This window comes from Mytilus californianus, unplaced genomic scaffold (assembly GCF_021869535.1).
Source record: "Mytilus californianus isolate M0D057914Y unplaced genomic scaffold, xbMytCali1.0.p SCAF_1, whole genome shotgun sequence".
Lineage (NCBI taxonomy): Eukaryota > Metazoa > Mollusca > Bivalvia > Mytilida > Mytilidae > Mytilus > Mytilus californianus.
The window spans coordinates 130,502,321-130,516,461 of NW_026262581.1; the positions used below are offsets into that span (position 1 = coordinate 130,502,321).

At 33.9% G+C, this 14,141-nt stretch overlaps 1 protein-coding gene across 1 annotated transcript in view; it reads left to right on the forward strand.

Moving 5' to 3' along the window:
- Nucleotides 1-1,539: 1,539 nt before the first annotated feature.
- The window catches only part of LOC127739048 (uncharacterized), a 48,348-nt gene continuing 35,746 nt past the window's right edge, over nt 1,540-14,141 (forward strand). The window contains exons 1-5 of the mRNA XM_052250609.1: nt 1,540-1,566; nt 2,028-2,170; nt 6,720-6,772; nt 8,511-8,556; nt 13,677-13,778. The gene's annotated coding sequence lies outside the window, so the exon portion shown is untranslated. The remainder of the gene's footprint in view (nt 1,567-2,027; nt 2,171-6,719; nt 6,773-8,510; nt 8,557-13,676; nt 13,779-14,141) is intronic.

Sequence of the window (14,141 nt, forward strand, 5' to 3'; positions counted from 1 at the left end):
TGTTTTCTTTTAGAGAACCACTGAATGGAATGAAACCAAATATGGCATGAATACTCCTTATGAGGTGCTGACCAAGTGTTGTTACTTTGAAGCCAATTCATCATCCAAGATGGCTGCCAGCGGGTGACTTAGTTTAACATAGGACCCTATGGGAAATACATACAAATGTCTTCTTTTAGAGAACCACTGAATGGTATGAAATCAAACATGGCCTGAATGTTCCTTATGAGATACTTACCAAGTGTTGTAACTTTGAAGCCAATCCATCATCCAAGATGGCCGCCAGCGGTCGACTTAGTTTAACATTGGACCCTATGGGAAATACATAAAAATGTCTTCTTTTAGAGAACCAGTGAATGGAATGAAACCAAACATGGCATGAATGTTCCTTATGAGATGCTGACCAAGAGTTGTTACTTTACAGTCGGTCCATCATCCAAGATGGCTGCCATCAGGGGACTTAGTTTAACATAGGACCCTACGGGAAATACATACAAATGTCTTCTTTTAGAGAACAACTGAATGGAATGAAACAAAACATGGCATGAATGTTCCTTATGAGGTGCTGACCAAGTGTTGTTACTTTGCAGTCTGTCCATCATCCAAGAAGGCCGCCAGCGGATGACTTTAGTTTAACATAGGACCCTATGGGAAATACATACAAATGTCTTCTTTTAGAGAACCACTGAATGGAATTAAACCAAATATGGCATGAATGTTCCTTATGAGGTGCTGACCAAGTGTTGTTACTTTGCAGCCAATCCATCATCCAAGATGGCTGCCAGCGGGTGACTTAGTTTAACATAGGACCCTATGGGAAATACATACAAATGTCTTCTTTTAGAGAACCACTGAATGGTATGAAATCAAACATGGCATGAATGTTCCTTATGAGGTGCTGACCAAGTGTTGTTTCTTTGCAGGCGATCCATCATCCAAGATGGCCGCCAGCGGGGGACTAAGTTTAACATAGGACCCTATGGGAAATACATACAAATGTCTTCTTTTAGAGAACCACTGAATGGAATGAAACCAAACATGGCATGAATGTTCCTTATGAGGTGCTGACCAAGTGTTGTTACTTTGAAGCTGATCCATATTTAAAGATGTCTTCTTTTAGAGTACCACTGAATGGAATGAAACCAAACATGGCATGAATGTTCCTTATGAGGTGCTGACTAAGTGTGGCTTCTTTGTTGCTAATTTACTGTTCAAGATGGCCACCAGGATATTTTATTAAATAACGGGACTAATATTAAACCAAATTTGGCCTCAATCATTATTTGGGTATCTGTTATGATATTTATCTATCTTTACATGATATCTAAAACCAAAGTAGAGTCAGGTGAGCGACACAGGCTCTTGAGAGCCTCTAGTTTTTATACTTTGAACTACGATTACAGGTATGCTTAGAACAACATATTCAACTTCTATATTAGCCACTGGACGTTAAGCAACCAACAATCAATCAGTCAATCAACTTCTCCTTTTGATGCTTTAGTTTTATGCTATAGTTTTTTTTTACTTTCAGAAAGAAGTTATCAACCTTGCTAAATGAAATTGGAGGTAAATGTCATATTTAAATTGAATGCATGAACCATGTGAAGGGTTATGGTATAAATTAATAAATTCATAATTTTGAAAACCTAATTTTGATAATCACACAAGTGAAATAGAAATGTAGGAAAAGACATATGTTCATAAATTGACCTAGGATGGTATTTAATTAAGTTAAGATTGTTATGTCCCACCTACAATAATAGTAAAGTAAAGTAAAAGACTTAAATTTTCTATGGCTTTAATGTTTGAAGGACCTAAGATACATGAAATCATATAACAAGCGAAAATCAACCAAAACTTTGATGACAAAGTTTTACTGGAAATAAAATCGGTAGTAGATAAGCATGATAAGGAGAAGCAAGCTGGCAAAATATCAACATATATATATATATATATAACTGGAATGTTTGACATGAATTTAAAGTCTGTATTGCTTGTATTGACTTTTGCTTTTTCTTTAATTTTAGATTATGAATTTCAAGTCTGTATTTCTGAGTGCTTATTTAGAATTATACCAAAAAAGGTGCGAGACCAGACAATATCTACAGTTTTCAAAAACCAAGCACGAAGAAAAGACTTTCTAAGCATTAGAGACAATGAATTTGAAACTGTAAGTTCTGATACATTTTATGTTACAAATGATTGTGTGCCTTGTTTTAATTTTGAAATTAGCCACCATCTGTTCATACACAAAAAGGAGTTGCCTAAGAATCAAATCAAGTATTACAAAATTAGATTATTTTTGCCGTAAAAATATTTGATATGTATTCGAAAAGTTGAAATCATAAGGAAATATAGATATTATGAAAATTTACCAAGATTTTGTGGTCAAAAGATAGGATAAATGAGTTTTCTACAAAAAATGACAAAAACTGCATATTTTGACATACTTCTGAGTAGGAAATATTGAATGCATTCATATACCAAACAAATATTTACATTGTAAACGTATATTTGTTCTGCCTAACAGAAGTTCCACTGGAAACTTTGTTATAAACAATGTCATAATATCTGTTCCTGCTCAGGGAAAATTATTATAGTGTTTTCAAGCTGTAGAGTTATCGTTCGTGCGAGCAGACAAAAAAAATTGGTGGATTGCTGCGCTCTAATTTGAGGAAAACATTCGAAATAGTTAATATTCATGGAGAAATAAGTTGATGATAAGGTTTTCAATGGAAAATGAAAGGAGTAGAACATGAGAAATTCACTAATTCACCTCCTATTGCGCAATCTCGGTTACAGACAGGTTCTGATTCTCATTTTAACCTCAATACTGAACACATTTATTATTCGTCATGATTATATTTTGGTTGTAAAAAACATGAAAATCATTTTAATGACCGCTGACAAAAGTTGAAATGACGATTTCTTGCGAAAATTAGGAGACTCCTGAAATGAGTTAAATTATATAGAGAAAACATTTGGAAGGGTCTGAAAGTGACCGTTAGAGGCAGGTGACCACTGAAAAGAGGTGACCATAAAGGCAGGTTTGACTGCAGTAGATTTTCATCCAACTTGTAGAAAAAAGTGGGGCAGGTAGGAGGGTTTTTTTTTTTTTTTTTTTTTCCTCTGAAACCCTTTTGTAATGTGTTCTTGAATAATAAAAATAGCTTACATATAAAGAACTCTGCATACTTTTTCCAATATTTTAATTCTGAAATAAAATTTCTGATTTGCAACCACTATTCTAATTGCTTTAGAACCAATATTCAGCCAGTAGCAGAAATGTGGAAGAATTCTCTTTTACTTGGATCAATTTTCTTTCGCTTTCTGAGCTATGTTTATAAACAAAGTGCCAAAAAAATGAAGTAGTGTTACAGCAACACCAAAGGGTCTTGTCAGTTGATTTGCAGCGATAACCAATCACATCAGATTGATAACCCCATGAATGATATCCAAGAGCAAGAATTAAGACACATTGGTATAAAAAACAAGTATAATGAGTATAGAGGGAACATAGATAAAAACCAAATGTGTGTTGAAAATACTAGTTAATGCTCTGAAGATACTTATGCAAGATGCATCAACTGCCTAAACATGAACTGAACCAAAAGAAGTTGTTAAGGGCTATTTCATTAAGATGTATGTGGGAGGGTAGGAAGGGACTTTCAAAATATCCCTACAACCAAGAACTATTTTTGTCGAACTGCGACTTTTGTCTCAAAAGCGAGACATAGCAATCCTACATTCCGTCGTCGTCGTAGTAGTAGGCCAGTGGCGGATCCAGAGGGGGGCGTAGAGGGCGTACGCCCCCCCTTTGCTTGCACTTTTTTATTTTTTTTTTGTAAAATGATTAATCAGACTAGACTTCGCGAACTTTGCCATTTCCCGTGTATTCAATTTTTATGCGACAATTCTTTACTTATAAAGATAGTTTTCGCTCGTATTTACTGTAATATATTATTGATTATGTCAAAGTCATGTGATTCGCTACGGTGGAGTTGACCAGTACGTCGAAAAAACGTCACTCAGTCATTTTGAAATTCAAATTACAGTAACACATTGCTTAGGCTGAGGATGACAAGCATGACGCCTTCAAAGCGACAAAGTATTGAGCAAGAACGTATTGACTTCTATTTCACAATTCCAACCATCAGAAAGTAATACTCTATTACACTCTCATGAAAAAAAAAGTTCCACAGCAATATTATTTACCTACGAAAACATGTTTAACCCCACACGCGCCAGCCCATTAATAACATTGCTGAATAGTGATCCCCAGTCAGTAAGCTCTAAATATAGATTTAAAGTCTAAGGTAAGGACCATTTGATTTGAGGGGGCAGTCTGAGATATTTCAGAGAAAAAAATCTGACCCTGATTTTTGCTTTAAACAATAATTCTGGCCGTATCTGGATTGAAAACAATAATCTTGTCCACTTTTTTGCTATTAGAAAAAAATATTTTCAACAAAATTATTTAGCATTAAATGAACATGATGAATAAAAAACGGGCGTAATTTTTTTTTTTTGGGGGGGGGGGGGGGGGGGGGGTGGTTGCATGTGAATCCCATATCTGACCGAATGTCTGTTTCGCCGAACTGATATACTGAATACTTTTTTCAAGGCCCGACTACAACCTGCTGCTGGGTGTGGCCTATATGTCTTCATGTGTCGACAGTCATTCACAACTTCACTGTCATTTCCGACTCATTAGTAGCCTTTGGTTGATTTGGAACCCCCTCACTTCCCTTGTTGGTTTAAACATTTCAACCAAACATTTGGATAAAAATTGCTTGTTTGTCTTTCTTCGTGTCGGTCGTATTGTAAATTTCATAGCCGTATATCTTGTTTACAACAAGAAATCTGTGAGGTTATGCTAACTAACCATGCATACAACAAACGAAATTTTCTATATCCATTTTTTACTGACAAATCCCACATCAAATAAATTAATTAGTACATAGCTTTGGATCCATCCAATCATTTTATAATAGACAATTAATGGAGAGAATACGGCACCAAAAATTCCAACCCCTACACTTTAACTATAAAATGCATTTTACACTTATTTTATGTTTTTTAGTCAAAAAAAGGCCCAAAAAAATTTTCGCCTCGCTCCGCTCGGCAAACTTCATTACTACGCCCCCCCTTTCCAAAATCCTGGATCCGCCCCTGTAGGCGGTGTCCACAAATATTCACTCTGTGGTTAAAGTTTTTGAAATTTTAATAACTTTCTATAACTATCCTGGATTTGTACCAAACTTGGACAGAAGCTTGTTTATGATCATAAGATAGTATCCAGAATTATTTCCTGTTTTTCCGTATATTACTTATAAATGGACTTAATTTTTCTTCCAGTTAACATTACATACAGTCTGCAGTTAAAGTTTTTAAAACATTTATTGGATTCATAAACCATCCTGGATTTTTACCAGACTTGGATAGAAGCTTCTTACAATCAAAAGATAATATCTAGAGGAAAATTTTTAATAATTTTTCCCCATTTTTGTTGAGCCTGCGACTAACAGCAAAAGTAGGCGAGACACTGGGTTCCGCACACCCTTACGAATTTTTTAGATAATTTTGCATAATGGTAATAGACGCATACTGAAAAAAGACCCATGACCCACATTCAATAATTAAACTTCACTTCCTACCCTCCCACATAAATTTTAATGGAATAGCCCTAAATGACTTTATTGTGTGGCTAGGGTTGGAGGATCTTGGGTTTTTGTCAAATTAAAAGAAAAATTTGTAGGTATATCTAGATATATATTTGCCCATATCTGTACTAAAGTTTGTACAATCCAGAACAGTGTAATACATCACACAAGTTTGTATTTCAACTTGATTTCTTTACTCAAGTCATGTTTTTCATACCAATGTGTGCCATGATTCTTGCGCTTTGGATATCATTCAACTATATTGCAAAAATTTCCTGACACAAAATCATTGTATAAATAAAGAATCCAAGGTTTTCTAATCACTGAAATTTGTGACTTGCTGAGATTTGTGTTCTTTGACACTGCTAATTACTTGCAACCCCAATAATTTCAGGCCCTTCCTGTAATTAGTCTCTCCTACTCACAATGTAACTAAGCCATTGTTGGTTGACTTAATTATTCTGGTTAAACCACTCGGAGAAATACAAAAACTATGTCAATATTTTGTATGAAACGAAACTATCAGCGCAGTAAACGGAAATGGAAACAAACAAAATCCAGAAACTAAATTTCCCAAAATAAAAAAAAATCAGGGCAGGACGATTTCAGAGGGGCAGGAGAGGATGAAAATGTACCAATTTATTTTGATTGGCCTTATAAGATTGACATAAGAAGAAAAGAATTATTTCTGTTTTATAGCATTCATGATTTTTGTGGATAATTCATAACTAATAAAAAATAAAAGTTTCCATGAAAACACTTTGATAGACATAGATTTTCATAAAAAAAATGTTTGAACCCTTATTACAATTATATGGTTTATAAACCAAACATTTACAATCAAGTTTTCATTTAAATCATGTCATCAGAGAAATACTGGAAATATTTATATAGACATCATTTGAAGTATTTTTGTTGTTTTTGTTTGTCATCTTTAAGTTTTATTCTAAAGTAATCAATATTAGATTTCCTTTATTTTAAAAATAATGTTTCTTATTATCCTTTAATAGTGCACTACATTTAATTATAATTTCTTGAAATATTTCTATTTTTTAGGATTGCAGAATATTTTTAAACAAGTTGAATGCATCATTGAAGAAAAGCAATAGGTATGACAGTCTGTATCGAAAAATTTTGGGAGCGATATCAGGAGGACAATTTGAAAAACTTCAATTGTCAAATTTCTAATGTAAATAGAAATAATTGTTCTATGGTCATCATGGTCATATTGGCATCCACAGAAACAAATTTAGACCAGAAGTAAAATCAATATTAAATGTTCTGAAAAAGAGTTTGAGCATGTAAAAATGTTCCTCTTTTTTTTCTTTATATAGATTTGGGTGAAAGGAGTGCATGTTTGACATGGACAAGAACATAGTGCTTTATTAGCTCACCTGGCTCGAAGGGCGAGCTTTTCCCATCACTTGGCGTCCATCGTCTGTCATCGTCGTCCGTTAACTTTTACAGAGATCATCTCCTCTGAAACTACTCAGCCAAATTAAACCAAACTTGTCCACAATCATCATTGGGGTTTCTAGTTCAAAAAATGTGTCTGATGACTCTGGCTGCAAACCAATATGGCAAACATGGCTAAAAATAGAATGTAAGGGTAGAATGTAAGTTTTGTCGATTATTTTGAAAACCGCTAGAAATATGGAAAATCTGAAAGGGGCAGAAATGTTCAGAATGTTGAGCTCTACCTATTGTCTATGTATGTCAAAACTGTTGGAGGACTTTATATAGGAGTTATTGCCCAAAAATGATGAATTTTACTGCTTTTTTTCCTTTTTTATTGAAAACTATAAGAGATGGAAAGAAACTTTTAACATCAAAAATGATCAGCAAGACAAGATCTTCAAATAAGCCAAATAGCGGAAATCGTCAGTCGACTCATTATTAGATTATTGCCCTATAAAGACGATTTTTACCAATATTTTTGCCATTTTGCCTCAAATCTTAAAAACTACAATAAATAGATAGAATCTCTAAACAGCAAAAGTGATCAGCAAGACAAGATCTACAAGTAAGTCAAATGGTTGAATTCTTCAGTCGACTGGTTATTGAAGTTATTGTTCTTGAATGACGATTTTTACCAATTTTTTGTTGGTTTTTGCCTGTTATCTTGAAAACTATATAAGATAGATAGAAACTTTAAAAACAGAAAAATGATCAGCAAGACAAGATCTACAATCAGGTAAAATTCATCCGAAAAAGTTGGTAGAAAGGAGTGATTGCCCTTAAATGACGATTATTGTTTACCCTCTTTTATGTTTTGGGCAATTCTAAATAAGATAGAGAGAAACTGTAAATGGTAGTCTACATTGTTGAAGATGCACATAGACCTAGGTGAGTGACAAAGGCTCTTTAGAGCCTCTAATTATATTTCCTTACAGTGAAAAGTACTGCTATGTTATATTACTGTAAAATCAGAAATTATTGCGAGGTTTTAATTAATGTGAATAATGGGACTTAGTGAGGATCGCACTAATAAGAACTGGCATTCTGATATCTGATACATATATCTGTATGCAAATTTTCCTGCAATAGCAATAATCAATCTAGCATTTTTGTCCAATCTTCAAAAATTGCAATAATTAATGCCCGCAATAATTTCTGAATTTACAGTATAAGAAATTGATTTAATAAGTTATTTTTAACAAAAGAATGAAATTGAAAAAAAAGGTTGATTTGTCAAAATTCCACACTCAATTTAAAAAAAAATTCATTTAAATAGACACATGTATTGGTTATATACATTATATTTGAATTTATATTTCTTTAGACTAGGAATATTTCAGGTTCATTGATTTGTCTATTAATAATCAACCGTTGTATATTTCTTTTTAGAGTGTTTTCAGTACCATGTAACAAAGCGTGGCTTGGAGATAAAGAGGTATATATTTGATTAAAATGCATAGACTTAAGATTGAAAAGAGGCACGCACCTATATCTTTAAAAATACTAGTTTGTACATCTATAACTTATTGACTGAATAATAAAGGGACTTCATATATTCCATAGACTATTTTCATATTACCAACTTTTGACTCCAGATTATAAAATTTTTCGACAGGTTGCCTAATCTGTGGTAGGACATCCTGGTACTCAGTCAGATAATAGCAACCAAAAGAAGTAAAATAAAACATATAATCTGTGAAATTTTTGGGGAAAATTTACAGTTTTCCGATAATTTTGTCGTGTTTAGAAAACATAAAAAAAGTAAATTTCCCCTCAAAATTGTACCGATTGAAAGCTTGATTTTACTTCTTTACGTTGGTCTTACTTGACCGAGTACCAAGATGTCCTACCAAAGAGTAGGTAACCTATTGAAAAAATATAAACCTCGGAGTCAAAAGTCGGTAATATGAAAATAGTCTATATCAAATATGTAATAAAAAGTAAGGGTCACAGGGCTTTTATTCAAGCTACAGGTTGTGCAAATTTGTCAGAATTCATGGAAAACACATTTTTGTGTGATAGAAAGAAAACTAAACCATAGAATTTTAAGATAAGATATGAGAAGATAGCTCTTAAAATATTCTGTATTTGTCAAAAGCAGTCGCAAAAATATGATAAAACACATAATTTTTTTCATTCAGATGAAAAGTCTAACAAATGAATTGTCATTCTTCTCTCATAATTTGCACATTTTATTAAAGATCTAGACTGATTGTTTTCTGCTATTTAACAATCAAAAAATGGCAGAAGACACCAAAGCTACATTAATGTTGATAAAAACTTGAACAGTGATTCCCCATGAAGAAATATTGTCAAATTCACTTGATGGTATGATGTAACAACAGCCATGCCGTTGTGGGGGAATAACAATATTTTAGCCCTCTCAGTTTCCATACAACAGAAGTATTCATATTACATTGTATATATTTTTGCATAAAATACCAGGTGAGCAATACAGGCTCATTAGATCCTCCTTTGCAACACTGCTAGGATGTTTCTGATGAAATTAATGACTGGAGGAACAAAATTTGTTAATCATATTATTACTTACTTACTTTCTTCCTTATCCTCTTCATCTCCAGTGGGACATAAGGCCACAACAAACTGCCTCCACTTCTCATTGTCCTTAGCCATGTACTGGGCTTGGCCCCAGGTATAACCCATTGCTTCCAATTCTGCTGTCACAGTTCTTAGCCAGGTGATTCTTGGTCTCCCTGGTTTCCTTTTTCCTGGTGGTGTCCAATATAGAGCTTTTTTAGGTGTGCGGTGTTGCAGCATTCTCAGCACATGGCCTAACCATCTAAATCTTCGTTGTTGGAATTCTGCTGTTATGCTCTTAGCATTACATTTCTCCAAAAGGCTCTTGTTGCTGATCTTATTTGGCCAGAATATTATATTGATCTTTCTTAGACAGCTAGTATGGAATGCATCTACTTTTTGAAGGTCACTTGCTAAAACACGCCAAGTTTCTGAACCATACAGTAGGATAGATTTTACATTGCTGTTATAGATTCACAGTTTGGTCCTTAAACTGTACTGGTTGGACTTCCAGATTGTATGAAGTCTTGCAAATGTTGCACGTGCCTTAGATAGTCTAGCCTTCAAATCCTTTCCTGCCCCATTATCTTTACTTATAATGCCTCCAAGGTAAGTGAATTCTTCAACACTGTCTACTGGCAGATCATTGATTGTAATTGGTGTTGTATTCCTGGTGTTTATGACATTACCTTGGTCTCCTTGGCATTTACATTCAGACCTATTTGCTATGCATAGTTTAATATGTTGGTCTTCTCTTGGAGGTGTTCACTTGTTGTTGATAGTATGGCTATGTCATCAGCAAAATCAAGGTCTTCTAGCTGATTAAACATGGTCTACTGGATACCCCTTCTCTTCTCTGATGTTGTATGCCTTTGTATCCAGTCAATGGCCAATAAAAATAGGATGGGTGACATAATACATCCCTGTTTAACACCAGATTTAACTTCAAATGAGTCTGAGATAGAGCTACCAAGGATACTGCATTCAAAGCTGTTGTAGAAGGCTTTTATTAGCATCAAAATTTTAGGTGGAATTCCATATGATTTTACAATTCTCGAAAGAGTGTCTCTATGTATACTGTCAAAAGCCTTTTAGAAATCAATAAAATTGATGAAAAGTGGTGTGTTCCATTCTATGCATTGCTCAATGATGTTCCTGAGCGTGAAAATTTGGTTAATGCATCCTCTCCCTCATCTAAAGCCTGCTTGTTCTTCTCGAAGCTTTTCATCTACCATTTTATCAATTCTTTTTAGAAGAATTTGGCAGAATACTTTGCTAGGGACAGAAAATAATGTAATCCATCTCCAGTTGTCACAGTTGCATAGATTACCTTTCTTTGGTAATTTCACAATGAGGCCTTTGCTCCAGTCTGATGGTATGTCCCCTTCTTTTCAGATGACAAGGAAAAGATTGTGAAGTACTTTGGATGATGTATCTAAGTCTGCTTTTAACATCTCTGCGTGGATTGAATCAATGCCTGGTGCCTTGCCTGTTTTCAATGATTTAATGGCATTTCTTACTTCTTCTATAGTTGGTGGTTCTGTGTTGATGTTTATATCATCTTCTGATGGTTCAGGGTTAGCTATGATATCAGGCTCAGGGCAGTTTAATACCTCTTTGAAATGTTGGACCCACCTTTCTGCTTGCTCCCGTTCTGTTCTCAAAGAATTGCCATTTTTGTCGTTTACATGGGCTGTCTGGGCATTTGATGTTCCACAAAGTTGTTTGGTGATTTTGTAAACTGTACTCAACTCTCCCAGAATGGCTGCCTTTTCTGCCTCTTTTGCTAGTTCCTCCAGATATGGTCTTTTATCATTTCTAGCACTTCTTTTAACTTCTTTGTCTTTTGTTCTGTATGTTACTTGTAGTTGATCTTGTTACTTTTTGGATTTTGGATTTACTTTTTTCTGTTTTATAGTTTTTCTTTCTTCAATTTTTTTCCCAGGTTTCCGGTGTTAGCCAATCTTTGTTCTTTTTTGTCTTGTGACCAACTGTCTTTTCTGCAGTCTTTACATAAATATCTTTGATGTTATCCCATTTCTCTTGTATACTGCCTTCTCCATCATCAGAGTTGTCTAGCACACTAAACCGATTTTTCAATTCTAAGTAAAATGCTTTCTTGACATTTGGTGACTTCAGCCTTGCTGTGTCTAGTCTCTTTCTGTTCTGATTTTCAGTTGGTGCCTTTCTTAGTTTTAATTTGATGGTGGCTTTCAGTAGATAGTGATCACTATTTACATCTGCGCCCCTGAGTACTCGTACATCTCTAAATGATCTACGCCACTTGTTGTTCACTAATATGTGGTCAATCTGGTTTACTGATTTCCATGTTAGTTAATGGATGTTTTTATGAGGAAAGATGATCCCTCCTATCACCAATTTGTTGCAAAGACAAAGATGGATAGTACATTCCCCATTCTCATTTTTCATCCCGCAACCATGCCTCGCTGCCCATGACATTTTCAGCATAAGTGTTATCTGATCCTCCTTTTGCATTAAGATGTCCCATTATTACCAGCATGTCGTGTTGAGGTACTTTAGAAATGGCAGTCTGCAGCTGTTCGTAAAAATCATCCTTGGTCTCATCTTCAGCATCATTTGTTGGTGCGTAACACTATATGATAGAAAGCTTACAGTAGTCTGAATTAAATCTTGCTGTTACTAATCTATCACTGATTGTTTCCCATTCTAGTAGTGTTTTTGCCTTTTCTTTGCACATAATTATTGCTACACCATTAATAGGACTTTGTGTCCAGAGTGCAGGATGATGTTTCCACTATATTATTAAGTCATGGTCAATTAAAAGGTAAATTGTTCAGAAATTAGTAAAATAATTACTTGAATTATCTTCAGACAAATTAATCAGTTATCCATTATTTATGTATGTGAAATTCTTTTACAAGGGAGAAAATGCTAATTTAGTTATAAACATGTTCCTGTATATATATATTGCATCAAGAGTAACATATGTTTAACCTGAGGAAATAAACTCAACTTTTAAATTTATTTTCTGTATTGTTTTTGCAGTGAATTTATCTTTTTTGTCCAATGCCGTGCAGTAGACATAGAAATGTGGGGTGTTGGTCAGTTTGATCTTGTAAGCATTCTCATGTGTACAATTCTTGCAAGATATTTATGAAATTAATATCAAAGGTTTATATCCGCAATGTCTGGAACAATTTCGAAAATCAGTGCCAAACTACTATTTTTAAAGGAATAATGCCCCTTAAAAATATACATTTTAGGAAAACTTGCATTGTAATTGCTCGCAAGCCTACTTTTCATGTAAGATTATTATGTAATTTATATTGAAGGTAATTTATATTGAAGGTGAATATCAGCAATGTCTGGGACAATTTGAATCTATTATTTTTACAGGAGCTATGTCCCTTAAAAATATATATTGTATAGAAAATTGTATTGTAAGTGCTCTCAAGTGTACTATTCTTGCCAAATATTTATGAAATTTATATCATAGGTTTATTTCAGCAATATCTGGAGTGAGTTTGAGAATGGGTGCTGATCAACTATTTTTTAAAGAGTTATGCTCATTGGAAATATAAATTATATTGAAAATTGCTTTGTATTAAGCACACTCACATCTACAGTTTTTGTAGCATTGTTCTGGAATTTATATCAAAGTTTTATCCACAAGCTCTGCCTCAGGTAAGTTCGAAAATCAGCACTGATCAATTATTTTTGCAGGAGTTGTGTCTCTTTGAAATTTAATTTATATTGAACATTTCATTGTAAGCACTCACACACCTATATTTCTTGTTGAATTTTTAATGAAATTTATATCAAAGGCTTATGCCAGCATTATCTGGGTAAAGTGTAGACCACGTTTTTTTACTGATGTGCAGGTAATCTGTTTTATAAATAATGTACATGCTGTGTATATACATTAGGGATTGCAGCAATGTCTCTGCCAATCAATTGATCATGTACATGTTGTCATCTTCATACATAAATTATACATTGCTAATTTGATTTTATGAACAAATTGTATTGTTGTAGTTGCACAAGCCTGATGATCCAAATTATGATACCTTCTGGGTAGACTTAAATGCTGGCAGTGAGAGACTTACTATCTTCTGTGGATCTTACAATAGTTCAGAGGTAAGAAATATTTTAGAACAAGTTCAGGCAATGTTGAAAAAGAATTTTTTTTTAAGTAAAAGTAATTTTGATGAGTTCACTTAAATATCTGATAAATCATTACATTTTACTCTACATTGTTTATATGGTTATTGGCCTGGTTTGGCTATAGAATAGTGATGTCTGGCAAATGGAATTTTTTAAAGATTTGTTTTCTATTCTCCCAGATTCAGGGATTCAGGGAACTTTTTTTTCAACAAAATTCACAAAACACTGTACCAGTCTTGTTTAATCAACTTCAACAGTTTTCAACAAAGATTCCAGAAAATTCAGAGATAGTCTGTACATGTTGAAAATAATTCCTCATAAATTTTTCAGCCCTGA